Source organism: Aethina tumida, chromosome 5 (genome assembly GCF_024364675.1).
Source record: "Aethina tumida isolate Nest 87 chromosome 5, icAetTumi1.1, whole genome shotgun sequence".
Taxonomy (NCBI): domain Eukaryota; kingdom Metazoa; phylum Arthropoda; class Insecta; order Coleoptera; family Nitidulidae; genus Aethina; species Aethina tumida.
Window position 1 is genome coordinate 26,614,450 of NC_065439.1, and position 17,975 is coordinate 26,632,424.

At 26.1% G+C, this 17,975-nt stretch overlaps 1 protein-coding gene across 4 annotated transcripts in view; it reads right to left on the bottom strand.

The window, feature by feature from the left end:
- The window catches only part of LOC109601268 (ecdysone receptor), a 210,475-nt gene that overhangs the window by 103,181 nt on the left and 89,319 nt on the right, over positions 1-17,975 (bottom strand). The gene's annotated exons all lie outside the window — the stretch shown is intronic.

Sequence of the window (17,975 nt, forward strand, 5' to 3'; positions counted from 1 at the left end):
TTAAAATTGTTTTATTGAATATATTAATTAAGAAATTTTAATTATATGTCTAAAATATTTAAATATGAAATTATTCTCAATTAAAACGAAAAAATCTTAAAAAATTTTTTTCTTCCAAAATATTTAAAACCTACAATTATTTTTAATAAAAAATTGTAACAACATTGGAATAATGTTAGAAATATCCATTAAATATATACTTTTAGTTTATTTTACCAAAAATTTCTTTCCTTTTTCTTCCAAAAAATTTAAAAATTACTTTATATATACAAAACAGTCAAAAAAATATTTTAAAATCTTCCTCATTTGTTTATTTAACATTTTAAATAAAAAAATATAAAATAAAAACTTGGTGAAAATATAATTTTGAGTTAAAAATTTAGAAATTTAATAATTCATCATAATTGACAAAAATTACGGATACTTTTTTATCTTAAGTTACAAAAAGCTGAGAAATCCAAATTTTCTCGTTTAGCTGTTATAATAAAAATATTATAAACAAATATTAACATTTTTATTAAACATTTCACGTGTGCAGTATACCATTGTCGACATAAAATTAATGAAAACGTGACAGAAAAAAATAATCTAACTTATGTACATTAAGTTCAGCTGAGAAAACTAAAATCGGAGTAACCCTTGAACTTATTAAAATTGTAATCCGGAGACCATAAATTCCCCGCGTCAGACAATATGAATAAATTTCCAACTTTACGGTTCTGTCTAATGCAGAAATCCGAAAAGAATCCGAACCGTTACTTTGTTTCACTTTGGCATGCATTTTAATTCGATCATTAATGAAGCTTCCAACGAAGCCGGAGTGCCGCACAATAATATTTGCATTTTCCAGTTTTCGCGAATAATGCGACGATTTGTGTGAGTTCGGTGCCTTTGTGCCAAGTCTATGTGTCGGACAAAAAACCACTAAATCCCTTTTAGCATGGAACCGCATCAGCACATTGAACAGTGTCAGATTTGGTGTCTGAAACATTCAACTCCTGGTTGGCGACTGCACGTTGAAGCCGATGCGCATCTTACGTTTGATTTATGAGGGCCCGGTCCAGATATATTTCTATTATTTTTTATCTGTGTCCACCCCGCCGTATTTCACCCGGCGCTGAGCCATGAATCTAAAGAACGGCCGTGTGGAATACATAAATCTGTTTTCCGGCAACGCCAGACGAAAACAACGACTGTAGCACGGTTTTGGACGCGGTTTTTCGGAGATTATGCGATGCACGATACGAGAAGTGGCACATATTCAGTGATATATGATTATGATTCATAACAACTGCACAAGTTTTTCAAATGAAATTACATAATGGTCAAATTATTGTCTAAGTGGCTAACAAAAGTAAGTAACGAGCAAATACCCTGTATAATTAAATATTATTCATTATTATAACTTGAAGTTAGAGAATGGATGACATGGACTATAACAAAGGAAATCAGTGTCAGTGAGTGGATGGAACTCACTTTCCAAGGTTAGTTAAAGAATGGTTTGAGTTTGTATAATATCCCCCCAAAGTCCACTTCAAAAAGACTGTCAAATTTTCCTCAGGCCTATTGAAAAGCAAAAATGAGTTAACTTTGAGTTAAAGAATACTTTATTGAAGGAAGATTTCAACAAGAGCATTCTTGAGCGGGGTTTATAAATGAATGAACACATATTATACTTATAATAAAATATATTATTATATTATATATCAATCTACATAATCAATACTCATCCAGGAAGGCAGAAGGTCATCCACATCCTTGTCACCTAACATTGATAACAAAACACTAAACCTATACATCACAATATACATAATTGTAGTTATACAACTGCTGTTCCCAGAAGTACAATCGTACTTCAGCAATCCATTCCAACCCAAAACTGGCCCGCATGGCCCCAACATATGCCAATATGGCCACTCATTCCCAAGATAAAGCTGTGCTACTTCATTTGGAAAAGTATTATACTGATCCAATCTAATCAATACTATAAAAGCTCTTTCTTTTTCTTCTTTAGTCAACGGTCCAGACATCCTTTGTCCTTTCTTCAGAGCGTTGTTCTTAAACCGTAAACACCAAGCCACCACCCTCTGCAACTTCTCGAAATCGCCGCACTTTTTAATCAGCTTGTTGAAGAAAACACACATGTTCCAAATTTTTATCTTACAGTTTAGCTCAGATATGTAGTCACGCAGCTCCTCCAGTGTTAGGTCAACTCCATATGATGGGTCAAACGGTAAACTGTTGTTGAGCTGAGTATATTCAAAGACAGTTTTATATTCTTGTTCCAGTTCCTCTTTTAAACGGATCATGTCAGACAGCTGGTTCTCCATTGTATGTGGTGTGATGTGTCTGGTGGCTTCTAAAGTACTGTTACTTGTTACTTCGGTGCAAGGGGGTAGAGAAATTTAGATTTTAAAATTTCTTCTTGCGATGTGTCTGATGGCTTCTAAATTATTGGACTGTTACTTCTGTGCAAGAGGGTAGAGAAGTGTAGATTTTAAAATTTCTTTTGGTGTATATATACTAATATCTAACTGTGTCTAGGTAATAATATAACCTGGACGTATTAAAAATTACTCAGAAGTAATGTATAATAATAATTACTCAGAAGTTATATGTTGTTAAATGTCTATCTAGGAATAACAGGTAATTTACCTATTAACAATGTACTAATCCCAGGACAAAATCAGGCAATTAAGTGAATTAAAGAAAAGATCGACCTCAGTTTTGTCCTACTTTTCAGAATTAAACTGTTTATTGTCCAGAACGTTAGACAATAACAAAAATAAATAATAAACTCATGAGGAAATGTCCGAGATTTTATGGTGGTTGAGGTAAAACCCATTTAATATTTTGAAGGCTCCTTTGAATATCTCTGATCTTACGTTGTTATGAATGCAATAAAATATATTAATTACAAAATTCTCACTTAAAAATTGAAAAATAAATAGAATTGAACACAACAAGTTGTTGAATATATTAATATTAAATATTTTGATTATGCATTTAAAATATAATAAAACTAAAATCAATTAAAAATGTATTTATATTATTTAAATTTAATTGCAAAACTTATATACTTTTTTAATAAATAAATATTAATAATTTTTATTTTTAAAACGTGATTTTCATATATGAAATAATTTATTTTCTTTTTTAAATTAAAATAATCGGATATTGAAAATATATATTTTTTACATATATATATATATATATATATATATATATATATAAAATAAAAAATACTTTTCTAATAAAATTTCTTAATTAAATATTTTTCATTTATTTTGTGGGACATTTTTAATTAATACTTAATATTAATTAAGTCAATGTTTTGGTAAAATCATGTTTTTTGGGATTTTCTTCTGAAAAATACAATTTTATTCAAAATATAAACAATTATAGAACCCAAATAAATAAAAATTCAAAAACAAAATATAATTTCAAATTTTTTTCCAGAAAATTTTTAAAAGCTTTAAAAGCTGTTGTTTGAAATTTACCACTGAAAATAGGATAAGGATTGTCAATAAGTTTCAAATGACAAAAAAAATTTAATTAAATAATAACATAAAAATATTTTATCAAATTAACTTTTTAGGGGGCATCACCAGAAATATTTGGGTTTATAAAATATTTTAAGCCGTTAAAATTAAGTAGCAATTACAGTAATTAATATTATTAAATCTAAATTATAAGAATTATTTTATATAATATGATTTATATAAATAATAATTTTCAATATCCGATTATTTTAGTTAAAAAAAAAAAAATAAATATTTTGTATATGAAAATTACAAAATAAACAAATTATAAATAAAATATATTTTTATTTATTTTATTGTAAGGGTAGAAATTCTGTTGTATATGATAATTATATTTTATAAACAGAAAAAAAGTTAAAATTAAGGTAATATTTTTTAGAAAATGAAATAAATAAAATTCAAAGATATTTTAAATTATAAGAAAAATATTTTTATTATATATTGTATAATAAATAAATATTTTTTTATATTTTGTTGATAATAAATAGTTTTTTTATTAATATTTTTAATACCCAATTATTTTAATGTAGAAAATATTTTTATATATTTTAAGACTAGACATATGATATTTTATAAACAGACATTACAAAAAAAAATAATAATAAAAATTAAGGTATAGTTTGTTAGAAAATTAAATAAAATTTAAAGATATTTTAAATTAAAAGCAAAATATTTTTTATTATAAATTTTATAATAAATAAATATTTTTTTATATTTTGTTTTTTAAAAACAGAAATTAGAAAAAAAATAAAAATTAAGGTATAATTTGTTAAAATCGAAATAAAATTTAAAGATATTTTAATTTATAAGAAAAATATTTTTTGTTTTATTAACAATTTATATTATATATTTAATTATTTTCGATGAGTGTATTTTAATTTTAAAAAATCAAATTACTGTATTTTTTTAATTGATTTTATTACTACTAGAAATTATTTTGTACATATATTATGCTTTAAAACAAGACAAATATATTTATATTTTTTATTTTATTATAATTAATTATATTTTTTATTAAAAATAGTATATAGTTTAAGTAAGAGATGATAAATATTTTATATTTTCTTTACACATATTTTATTATTTTATTTATTTAGTAAACAAAATTTGGTTTTACTATTAATGAACGTTTAATTTAATTATTTGAATTAGGCAAAAATTGATGGGCTTACAAAGAATATATAAGATCTATGATACGATCGATACGTTCCCAAACAATTCATGTAAAAAGAGAACTAGATGTAAACTATATTAAAAAATTCTTGTTACAGTTCATTTAAGAATTTATTTCGTATTCATCATTTTAATTCATTAAATATATTATAAAAAGTAAATTATACTTTACTGAATAAAAGAAAATAATATCTGACATTTATCAACATAGAAATTCATAGAACGAAAACGTGTTAAAACGAAATTCTTGTAAAAAGAGATTTTTTTTCTTCGTTTTAACTCTTGTAAAAAGAGAACTAGATGTACTATTAAAAAGAGTACTAGTTTATTCAATTTAGTAAATATGAGTCAAAAATATAATTTTTAAATACAACAGAATATATATTTTTATAATAAAAATAATTGTGTTTAATATTTTTTAAAAATTCTGTGTAATTTTTGTACCCAATATTATGACTGAATCCTGAAAGATTTTTATTCATTTTCATTAGTAAACCATATTAGCATAAAATATGCGTATTAACCAGAAACGTGCTCCCCATTAACAAGTCCCCCGTCACCCACCGACACGTGCAAATTTTTCCTGCCGCTGCGTGGCCAATAAAACCGAGGACGGGAACTTTCGACGTGGCATTGATGTCGAATTAGCACACACAGGTCGGCGGCGACCGACCCGTCGGGGGGTTTGTTTTCGTGCAGTCGGTTCCGCGGGGAGGGTACGACCCTGTGCGATTTTGCGTCGTCGTCCCACGGTCCTGCGGAAAAGATGAATCGCGGACGCGTAGCGTGAAGGATGGGTCGAGGCCGCGGCGAGTGCGCCGCTGCACCTCGCGCTGCATCCGTACCCCCGTAGTGCACCGATAACCTCGTTCCGCAGGGTGCGGGTGCTGGGGCGTGTTAGTTTTATTTGCGCCCGGTACGCGGATGTAGGTCACCAGCATCCGAAACTGGGACGAATTGTAAATAAAGGGATTGCGCGTAGGTGCAAGGCCGGAAATCGGCCGCTGATTGCGTCCCGGCGTACGGCCGTACGGCGCTAATCAAATAGTGATACGTGTCGCGTTTAATTAACCTTGCGTTTGGGGAATAACGACGCATCTTTTGTCTCGGTTTTGTTACAGCTAACGCAGTAAACTAATAAATGTTTTATGGTCATATTTTCGTTACAGACGAACAAATGAATTGGATGAGAAGTGCACATAAATAAACCTTGAGCTCATTTTTATGTGTGTAGTCTAGATAAATGTTTACAGATAAAATATTGTAGATATATTAGAAAAACAAAGAACATCTGAAGGTATTATTATTATTGTGTTATGACGCTCTGAAATATATCTTTATTATATATAGATATAGATTATTTATTTGTTTGTTATTTATAAGCTCATCAAACAGTTTATATAATAATTGACAAAGTTTAAGTAATTATAATTACCGGAAAAAATATATTTATAATTAATTTTACTGTATATTGTTCAATTATTTATTTATAAAACATAGCTGTTCTAGTATTAAACTAAAATTTGTTTCATCAATAAAATCATTTTATAATATTGTTAATCAAAATGTTAAACAATTTTTATTTATTGTAATATTCATTTCATTAATAATAAAATCGTTCTGTAAGTGTTTATTAAAATTTAATTAAGAATTTTTGCCTAAATCAAACAATTAAAAAACCTTTTTAGACTTTCTAAATAAAAATCATTTTTTTCTTGAATAATAAATAAATAAAATAAGGAAAAATAAAATATTTATCATCCCGTTTTTAATTATAATAAATATTTTTTGTAATTATTGTTTTTAAAATATAATATATACAAAATATTTTCTAACCGAGTAATAAAATAAATAAATATACTTCGTATTGATGTTTTTATTAAAATAATTTTATTCTGACAATTATTAATTATATATTATTAATTAAATAAAATATATTTTTTATAATTCAGAATATTTTTAAATTTTATCATTTTCAAACAAACTATATCTTAATTAATATATCTTTTTGTAATTCCAATTTTTAAAATATAATTTTCATATACAACAGAACCCTTATAATAAAATAAATAAAAATACTATATTTTGTATTGATTTTTTTACATTAAAATAATCAGACATTAAAAATATTCATAAAACATGTATATTATCAATAAAATATAAAAAGAAATAGATGTTTATTATTATTAATAATATTTTTCACTTTTAATTTGTTTTTTAAAATATTATATTAATTATATTATTAATTATATTATTAATTAAGAATTTTTGTCTAAATCAAAGAATTAAAAACCTTTTTAGACTTTTTAGATAATAAACCATTTTTTTCTTGAATAATAAATAAATAAAATAATAAAATGTGTTTGAGGAAAAATAAAATATTTATCATCTGGTTTTTAACTAAAATAAATATTTTTGTAATTATTGTTTTTAAAATATAATTCTCATATACAAAATATTTTCTAACCTAGTAATAAAATTAATAAATATACTTTGTATTTATGTTTTTATTAAAATAATTTTATATTGACACTTATTAATTATATATTATTAATTAAATAAAATATATTTTTTATAATTCAGAATATTTTTAAATTTTATATCATTTTCAAACAAACTATATCTTAATTAATATATTTTTATGTAATTCCAGTTTTTAAAATATAATTTTCATATACAACAGAAACTTTATAATAAAATAAATAAAATTACAATATTTTGTATTGAATTTTTTACATTAAAATAATCAGGTATTAAAAATATTCATAAAATATATATATTATCAATAAAATATAAAAATAAATATATGTTTATTATTATGAAGAATATTTTTCAATTTTAATTTGTTTTTTAAAATATTATACAATATTTATTATTATAATATTTAGGATTGACGATTTATAGAACACCTTAATTAATTTAACGTCTCAGTTTTTAATGTCGCTTCCTCTTATTTCTTTCCGCATCCCAAAACACGATGAATCGCCGTCAATTTGTCAAGATTATTTTTGTCGAACTTGACCTTTTTTTCCGCCACGCTGTAAATCAATTGACAAATTGCCGGGAAAAGACACACATCCGTTCGCATAAATCAGAACAATTTTGGACCTGGAACTGGTGTATTCCTCGGTTGGCCGACGTTATCCGGTGGAATGTTTCTGCCGGGACATAAATCTAGGCTTTCGCTTTTCAGGCTCGTGTATGAGTGTGTGTGTGTGCACCGAGTCAGCTCTGGAACGACATCCCAGAATAGTCCGGTAACCCACTTTCCGTCACTGCTACGGTTACAGCAATTGAAACTGCTCGTCGATTACTGGGTCACATCGATGCCTTTCGTCATTTTGTCAATTCCGACGAATTTTTTCGGGTGCTCTGACAACGTTTATTGACTGTATGGCCAGTTTTTACCTTTTATAATGTGACATATCCGTTTATTTATTGCTTTAGCGTTTCACAAACGTGTCCTGTCGGTTGGGTAAAGACACATGAGCGAAACACCTGTGCTGCTTTGGTGTTTGGCCTTTCGTTAATCTACATTTGGATTGCGCAACTGAACCTGTTCCAGGCCATCAGTCAGTTCTATTGATTGAATTAATTCAGATCGAAAGTGACATATTTTAATAAACTGCAGAGAATTTTCAACTGCGTTTATCATTTCCTTATATTAGTTTCAATTAAAATTTTCATTTTTAATATTTAAATATTACATAAAATAAATATAAAATAGTCTCTATTTAATCAATAATTACTCAAATTAATAAATACAAAATTTTATTTAATTATTATTAAAAAATTTATTTAATTAAAATTTATTTAATAATTTATAAAACATAAAACTATTTTCTACAACTTCATAAATTCTGTCTCAAAAATATAATTTTTAAATATAACAGAATTTCTACCCTAGTAATAAAATAATTAAAATTTATTTTAAAAATGTAAATATGGTAAATGTTAAAAAACTATAAAAGTTTTTAATATCTTATAATAATGTTAAATAATTTTTGAAAATCCTTTTTTGAAATTATAATTTCACATAACATAAATTTTACTCTAAAAAATAAAGAAAAAATATTTTCATTTGAATTTTTTTATTAATTGAAATAATTATAATAATAATAATAAAAAATATGATTAAGAATTGAGAATGACTAATAAAATACATTTATTATACATAAATGTATATATAAAAAATTTATATAATAAATATTTTTGTAATTCTTTTTTTTTAAATAATTTTCATATACATACTATATATTTCTTTTAATAAAAAATATAATTTTAATATAAAAGTTCTTCTCTAATAATTAATAATAATATTTTCTCTTCAGTTTTTTAATAAAATAAGTGAAAATTACTAAGAAAATATTTATTAAACACACACAGTAACTATATACTTATTTTAATAAAACAATAGGAAAACTATATACTTCTTTCAATAAAAAATATAACAATTATTGGTAATTCTTTTTATAAATTTTGTTTTAAAATTTAAAAAGAATTTTAAAACAAATCATACCATTTTTTCTTCAGCTTTTTTAACAATAATAATTGAAAATTATATAAATTATATAAATTAATTTACAATATTTTTCAATGTTAATTTGTTTTTTAATCCTGTTTTGAGTTCTTCAAATATATAATTATAATTATATCAGTTTCAGCAATTTATCAATTGATTTACAGGTCGAAAAAAAGGGTCAAGTTCGGCGACAATAATATTGACAAATCGAGGCCGTTTTATCAAATTTTAGGATGCGGAAAGAAGTAAGTGGATGTGACAACAAAAACAGACCAACAAAATTAATTTCAATTCGCCCAAAATAATATTGAAACAAATACGATTGTTAACCTTGACAAGTTCCTTCACACACCACCAAACAAAAATTTCACAATTAGAAAATCCCCCATTTTCCTGCAATTTACGTGTTGCAATCTGTGTTGCCTATCTAGCAGTATAAAACTTCCAAAGCTAATTTACATCATAATGGGATTATCTTTTTTTCACAATAGCGCATATTTTATACTCAATCCTGACATTCCGCAAACGATGTAATATACATACTAATATAATGACCGGCGTGTTCTCCGTGTCCTGCACACAAGGTCACTTCAATCTCCGTCACAGATGGATGCTTCGAAACAAACAATTACTGTTGCCCATTACCGATTCCGAATATAATTAGCTGGAAATGCATGTAATGCCCAGGCATATATGCAATTTCGTTCATAATGCAGGTTTAATTCGGAATTGATTAGTTATTATAGATTGCAATACGTTTATGTTCCAACCTGCACCGAAATCATTGCTGGAAGGAACCCGCACAACTGGGTCAAGGCGTATTTCATTTGGGGAAGTTCCGAATTAATTATTTAAAGTCGTCTCAGCCGCTCAGGAGATTAGCAGCGTAGAAACTGCTGCGAGTCCTCCTCTAAATGGATTACTCCAAGATTGCTGTTACGGTAAACGCCATAAAGTGCATGATTAAATTTATACCAGTCGGATCAGAATTGTTTCGTAACGTGACACCACCGGAATGAATGACTTTAAAAGTAACTAATTATTAGTTGTTCCAATACATATTCATGGTTCAGTCAGCCGTGTCGGGCAGCCAGACATAAAAGCCGTCTTAATCTAGTGGAGGTGAAAGATTTTCTAACACAATGGTTAATTTTGTCCAAAGCTTCCGTATTGCATCGCATCCAACACCGTTGCAGTCATTAATCATCTGCCAGGAATTTCTAATAAGACTTTAATCCAAATTTAATTTATTTTTTTTGACGTCAACAGAAGCCACGTAACAAATAGCTTGTTTCATAAGTGGTGTGAAGAAATGTTAAGTCCCCTCTCGAGGGATGTGAGACAACGTCTTGGGATTTTCGTTATCCAGTTGAGTCACTTCTCTGTAAAGGCCACAATTCGTTTTCAATGTATTGGAAACCATAAATCTTAGGTGAAATATAAAAACGCTTTTTATGTAGTTTGGGTGCCATGTTCATGAACCCAGATGATAAATTGTTAGCAGTAAATCATCCGTAATACACTGTGGCCTCCGGATGATCCTTAATGGCCATATCGGTGTTAGTTTATCGCTGAAATTTGCATTTTTTCCACACCCTCATAAACTTTATCTCCTTCTTCACTCGCCAAAAATACAAGCCAGTCCAAATTGAAATATCAAACGGTTTTATTGATGCGGGAGTTCAATACACAGCTTCCGAAGCGGATCAGAATGTGCGTGGGCAGACACTCTATGATAAAGGGCGCGGTCTCCCGACAGTCCTGACCTACACCAACCCACGTAGAGGTCACGTCAACTCCTGGCCCAGTTACGATTTTGCACTGGGTGGTTTCGTTGAATTTTTGATGGGGTCGTGCACTGACGCAGGATGCCTTTGCAGCAGCAATGACATCAGCACTGTTACTTGGCGATTTTATGGCACATAATAAAGTTGATGTAACTGGTTTAATGAGCTCGGGTGCAGTCAAAGTTTTTAAATGCCAGACACGAGCATGATGTAATTTCATCGGGTACGTTCATACGTTTAACATTGAGCTAGGTCAACGTTTGTTAGACTGCTAAATGGAACGAAGTTTTATCTCAAATTTACGATGAATACATTAAAACCTCCTCTAATTGGCACAATTTAATTGGACAATTTAATTCGGTGTCGCTCCAAACAGGAAATTGTTAAACGGCATATTATTAATTTTAATTAATCACCATCAGTATAGCAATAATTTATTGAACGCGTTTAAAATTGGGCCCATTAAACGGTTAAAAATCGGCCGCCACCGTATCGCAGACGTGCAAACCGACGGTGATAGCGGTCAGACGAAATTTCCCGCCGACAAAAACAAAAGGAGCGAACGTGTGATGTAATTTTTGCGGGCCCATCCAAGGACACTGCGGCTCCGTGTCCCCAAATCGTTCCACATTGGGCCAGGTCAGTGATTACGCCCGGGAACCGGCGGCATAAATTACCGGCGGCCCGGGCCTGGAACACGCAGGTCCGTGCACCGGAACATCCAACCACCCGGAGCCGCCGCCGTTCCCCCTATAGTCAACGCGGACCGATTCGGAGCGATGACGCGTCTCTCATCGGCGAAATGCCACGCTCGAACGGCACAAACGGCCGCCCGCCGCCCTCCGGATTCAGACTGTCTGGGGCTGATAGTGCGGCGTGTTATCGTAATGCGAAAAATCGATTTTGATGTCATAATCTCGTCGAAATGATTGAGGGGAAAAACGGTTTCTTATTAAGTTACTTTTAGATTTTCATATATTTTTAGAAAGATGATATATTTATAGATTTACGTTTTTAAAATTTTTAAACATTTTCATGGGTTTTTAAAGTGGTGAATTAAATTAAAAAAAAGAATAAGCCCTTTTTTCAAAAAAAAAAAAAAAAATTATATAAATAATGTGGAATATTTTAACAAATTTGACAGTTTTTTTATCAAAATTTTTATAATATACATTGTAAATTACATTTCCTATAAGATTTTATTTTCAAAATAATATTTCTTATAAAAAAACCTATCAAATGAGATTTCTAAGCATTCAAATTTTTTAATCTAATAGTATTTTTATTCAGATATTTTTATAAATTATTGTTTTAAAATATTTGTTAAAGAAAGTTTCAAAATTAAAATAAAATGATTAAAATTCATTCTCAATAAATTTGACGTTTTTTTTTTTCATTTCAAAAATTGAGACTGTTAAAATTTAATTTAGTGAATTTTTCAACATATATTTTATATTATTTATAAATTTAATTTAAAATAAAATTTGATTTATACTATTGCCTGTAATATTGGACTACTAATTATTTAAAATATTACTTATTAATATAAATCTTTTTTAAAATCTACTATTTGAGAAAACCTTTTTTCAATAAATTTGAATATATTTTTTTAATTAATTTTTAATATATTTACTATTATACTTTTATTTACATTTTATTTACAAAATAATATTTTTATTGTAAAATTACTTATTACATTGAACTGCTAATTATTTAATATATTATGCAATGAATTAAATTTTTGAGGATTGATTGACAAACATGAAATTTTTTTAATAATTTTTTGTCTTTTTATTTTCTAAACTGGAAATATTTAATTTAGTGACATTTTTATAAAACAGTTTAGAGATTGTCTATTAAATTTTTCATTAGATTTTATTTTAAAATTTGTTCTTTAAAATTGCCTATAATAATTGGACTAATAATTATTTAATGTATTATTTATTAATATAAATTTCAATTTTGAAATGTACCATTCGGAAAATTTTTGTCTCAATAAATTGTTTTTGTTTCCTAAATTGAAAATGCTTAATAACTAACTTAGTGACTTTTTTATCAAATATTAAATTTCTAATTATATTTTATTCACAAAACAATATTTATTTTATAAAATTGCCTATTACACTGAACAACTATTTGTTTTAATAAATGATAAATAAATTTTACTCATTTTTAAGATCAATTATTTGAAAAAAAAAGGATTTTATATAATTTTTAAATAAAGTGATGTTTTTTATTATATAAAATAAACTCTTTTTAAGAATGGTTTAAAATTAAAAATATAATTTTTTCGCCAAATATTTTATAGATTTTCTATTAAATTTCTAATTAATTTTTATTTACAAAACGATATTTGTTTAATATAACCTATATAATAACCTATTACACTGAATAACTAATTATTTAATAAATGATAAATGAAATAAATTTTAAACATTATTAAGATCTATTATTTGAAAAAAATACATTGTATATAGTTTTTCTATTCATTTGGGTTTTTATTAAATAATATAAAAATGTTTTTAAAGAATTTTTTAAAATTAACGAAAAGAAATTTAATACATTTTACTGTTTTTGTTGAATTCCAAAATTCGAAATTGTTAAAATTTACTTGTGATTTTTCATCGAATATTTCTTTCATTCTCTATTAAATTTCCAAGTCTATTTTGTTTTTAAAATAAAATTTGTTTTAATGACATTTTTAGCAAATATTTTATAGATTTTCTTTTAAATTTTTAATGAGATTTTATTTACATATATACTATATATACCATATATATGTTTTTATTATATAAATAAATTATTTTTAAAAAATGGTTTAAAATTAAAAAAGCTTTATTAATATATTTAAGTGTTTTTGTTTAATTCTAAAATTTAAGGGATGTTAAAATCTAATTTATATCTACCAAATATTTTATAAATTTGTTTTTTAAAATTCTCTATAAAAAATACTATAAAGTTTTTTTCACTAAATTTAATAGTGTTTTTTTTCTTCCAAACTTTCAAATAGATTTTATTTTCAAATTAATATTTATTTTTTAAAATTGCCTATAACATAAATTATTTAATACACAGAATTAAATTTTAATAGTTTTGAAATGTTTTGTTTGAAAACAGAAGGATTCAAAATAAAAACAGTATGAGCTTTTTTATTTTTAATAAATTTTAAAATTGGAAGCTGTTAAAAATTAATTTGTTAACTTTTGCCAAATATTTATTAAATTTTCAGACTTTGTCTAAAAAAGAAAAAAATATTTTATAAGACTGTCTAAACATCATTTATTAAAATAATTTATAATAACTTTTTATATATATTATTTGAAAAAAATTAGGTCATATGTTTTTAATATATAAAATAAAATTAGTGAATATTCATTATAAATTAATCAGAAAGAAATAAATTTTAACAAAAAATAAAGTAAATTTTCTTTAAAAAGTTAATATTAAAATTTGACATATTAAAATAAATAATAATTAATATTGCAACAAATATCCAGGTGAAGTACTGAAAATTCTTTATAAAAAGAAAAAGAAGAAACAAATAAATTACAGTTTAAAAAATTAGGACATAACCTGTCATGATGCCAGGCAAATACCCCAAAAACCTAAGATTGTGCAAACAAATATTCACATAGTTTAAATATAAAACAACGGGCACAGAAACTAAACAATCTCCCAATCCCGATAATATATCAAAAAATTCGTGGGCAAGACGGATGTCTCGTCCTCTCAACAAACAAATGCGATGTCTGTCTAATCGATGTAGATATGACAAAAAACATTAAATTACAAAATCCGAACACTAATTCATAAATTTTTGAACGGTTTCCCAAAGTGACTCAACGTTTCATTAATAACTGGTTTTCATTTTCCCTACATCAATTAGGTGGTTCGTATTTATACGTGAAATATGAACGGACAACGTCCAACAACACAAACAGATGACCTACATGATATACGACTTAAAAGCCTGGCACTTGGCAAACGTCCTCTATAAATTAAAAATATGCCTAGTCAAAAAAATATATTTTAATCAACGAAAGATCAAAGTGTGTTAATTAAATTGACAATTTTTCCCGAACATCTTCCCTGGCCCACGCATCACAGAAAAGTGGAACGATTGGGTTGGGAAATAATTGGAACGGAAAATTGATTGTTTGTGTGTGCGTATATTTCTAGCATTACTAATATTTTTCAACTTTTAACGCTGACTTTATGAGCCTTTTATGATAACCAGTCTGCGTTACTTGGAAGCTGAAACTTTAATGTACTGTAAACTATTTCATTGGCATTACGAATATGCAGTACGAAATACTTACATAACGCCTTAAAATAAACCACGAACCCGAAGTGAATTCCCTCCCAGATACGATAATTCATTTCAACAATTTATCGGTTGAAAGTGCATTTTCCACTAAATTATAATTGAATCGATGCATATCTTTGTAAAGTTGTAAAACGATCGTTTCAAATCAATCGGCTTTGTACCAATGAACGGTTTAGATCAAACCTGTGCAGTTTATGGGATGATTGGAAAATGTCCATGCAATTGAATCCAATTTCGTTAAATGTCATCGATATCTGACATTCCACCTGATCTTGCGGTTAAGCGTGTCTTATTTTATTGGCTCAGTTGAGTCATATCATGTAGTACAGAACAGGCGGTTGTTGATTAATCTTAGGTGACGACAGAAATCTTAGAATTGTGTTTAAATGTAATCGTAAGTTAAATATTTAAAAATGTCACACTCCGGTGACATTTGGCCTAAATTAACATTTTAATACGCAGCAGATAAGTTTCAAAACCTCCAATAACAGTCTTAATATTGTTTAGATGCATATTGTTGAAATAACCGTTCGATGCAAGCCACGACTCGACTTAAAAATGTATTTTTTTGCATTGTGCAGACGTCTCCATGTTATTTTCATTCAAGGTCTGGCCGAGTCCGTATTAGCCATATAATAGGAGTGGAAGTGTAGCAAATCGCAAATGCATTAGGTCTGCGATTATTTTAATGGAAAATAGATTAAATCCCGTCAAGAGTGGATATAATGTGTGTCTTGCCTGTTAAGTGCAAATTACGCCATTATGTGAACATCCGATTTGATAAAAAATCTTGCGATCTTCACACGTGAGGCTAGATGTGGAAATGATTCGTACCAAATTTGGTATGGCGATAAAAAAAACTGTCTTTTACAAATTTCACGGTGTCTAAAAATGTGCTGTTCTTTAATTACCGGCTTATGGAATAAAAAATGATTTAAGTAACATGTCATTAAAGTCTTTAGTGGACATTAAAGAGGAATCAGAGACATTTAAAAAATGTCACATTTATTCTATATATTTATATATGTTTTCATATTATTTCGTAAAAAAGAGGGAACATCTATAGATATTTAAATAAAACCAATTCTATTGTAATTAAAATAATTTGAATTTATAATATTATTATCAGGAAAATTTAAACTTTTTAAACTTTAAATTATGGGTATAATTTCTGAAACATCTTATTAAAAATATGGAGTTGAGGCCAGGATTGAATATTTTAAAAGGTTTCTTTAATTTAATATTATTGAGGAATATAAATTATGGTATATTAAGTAAAATACAATTAAAATTATTTGGATTTATAATATTAATATTATTAGAAAAATTTTTGAATAATCTAATTAAAAATATATAGTATAAAATTATTCAATAAATTTATATTTATTAAAAAAAGGATATTAAATATTATCTACTAATTAAAAAAAATAACATTTTATTATTATATATAATACACATTTCAGTTATTATTATTTGAAATAATAGAAACTGTAGAATTATCTGAAAAAAATATTGTATATACATTTTATTTCTGAATTAACAGTAATCATGGGCTTATAATATTAATAGTATCAGATAAATTTAGAATTTTTAAACTCATAAATAATTATGGAAAATAATCTATCAAACATTTGATTAAAAATATGGAGTTGAGGCAACGACTGAACATATCAAAAGGTTTCTTTAATTTAAAAATATTATTCAGGAACAAATTCGTAATTTTTAGAAATGAATATTAGATATTACCTACAAATTAAAAATTAAAATAATTTTTTGATGTATGTAATTTATTCTGAATAAAATATGGTATATACATTTTATTTTTAAATGAACAATAAATTGAGGAATAGAAGTATAGTAGTAAAGTAAAATACAATTAAAATTATTTGGGTTTATAATATTAATATCATCAGAAAAATTTAGAAAGTTTTTAAATAAATAACTATGAAATATCGTTTATGAAACATCTGATTAAAAATATGAAATTGAATATATTAAAAGGTTTCTTTAATTTAATTATATTATTCAGGAACAAATTCATATTTTTTAAAAATGAATATGAGATATTATTTAGAAATTAAAAATTATAATAATTTATGTTGTATATCTCAGTTTATTTTAAGTAACATAAATTGTAGAAGAATGTGAAGAAAATATTGTATAGACATTTTATTTTTGAATGAACAGTATGTTAAATTGTGCATAGAAGTAATATTAAGTAAAATACAATTAAAACAATTTAGGTTTATAATATCAGGAAAATTTGGAAGTTTTCGAACTCGTAAATAATCATGAAAAATAATTTAAGAAAGATTTGATTAAAAAATCAAATTGTGGCCATTATTTAAATGTTTTTTAATTGAAGAAAATTATTCAAAAATAAATACACATTTTTTTATATTTCAGTTTATTTAAAATAACAGAAACTTATTGTGAACAAGACATGAAAAATATCTTTAATTGAACAACAAATATAAAAATAGAATATTTTTAAACAACCTTAATATTATAGTTTATTCAAAATAGTACAATCTAGTGAAGTATTTTATTTTATTTTTGATTGGACAGTAAATTGTAAAATAAAATTTTGTTAAGCGAAATTTAAATAAAATATTTAACATTTT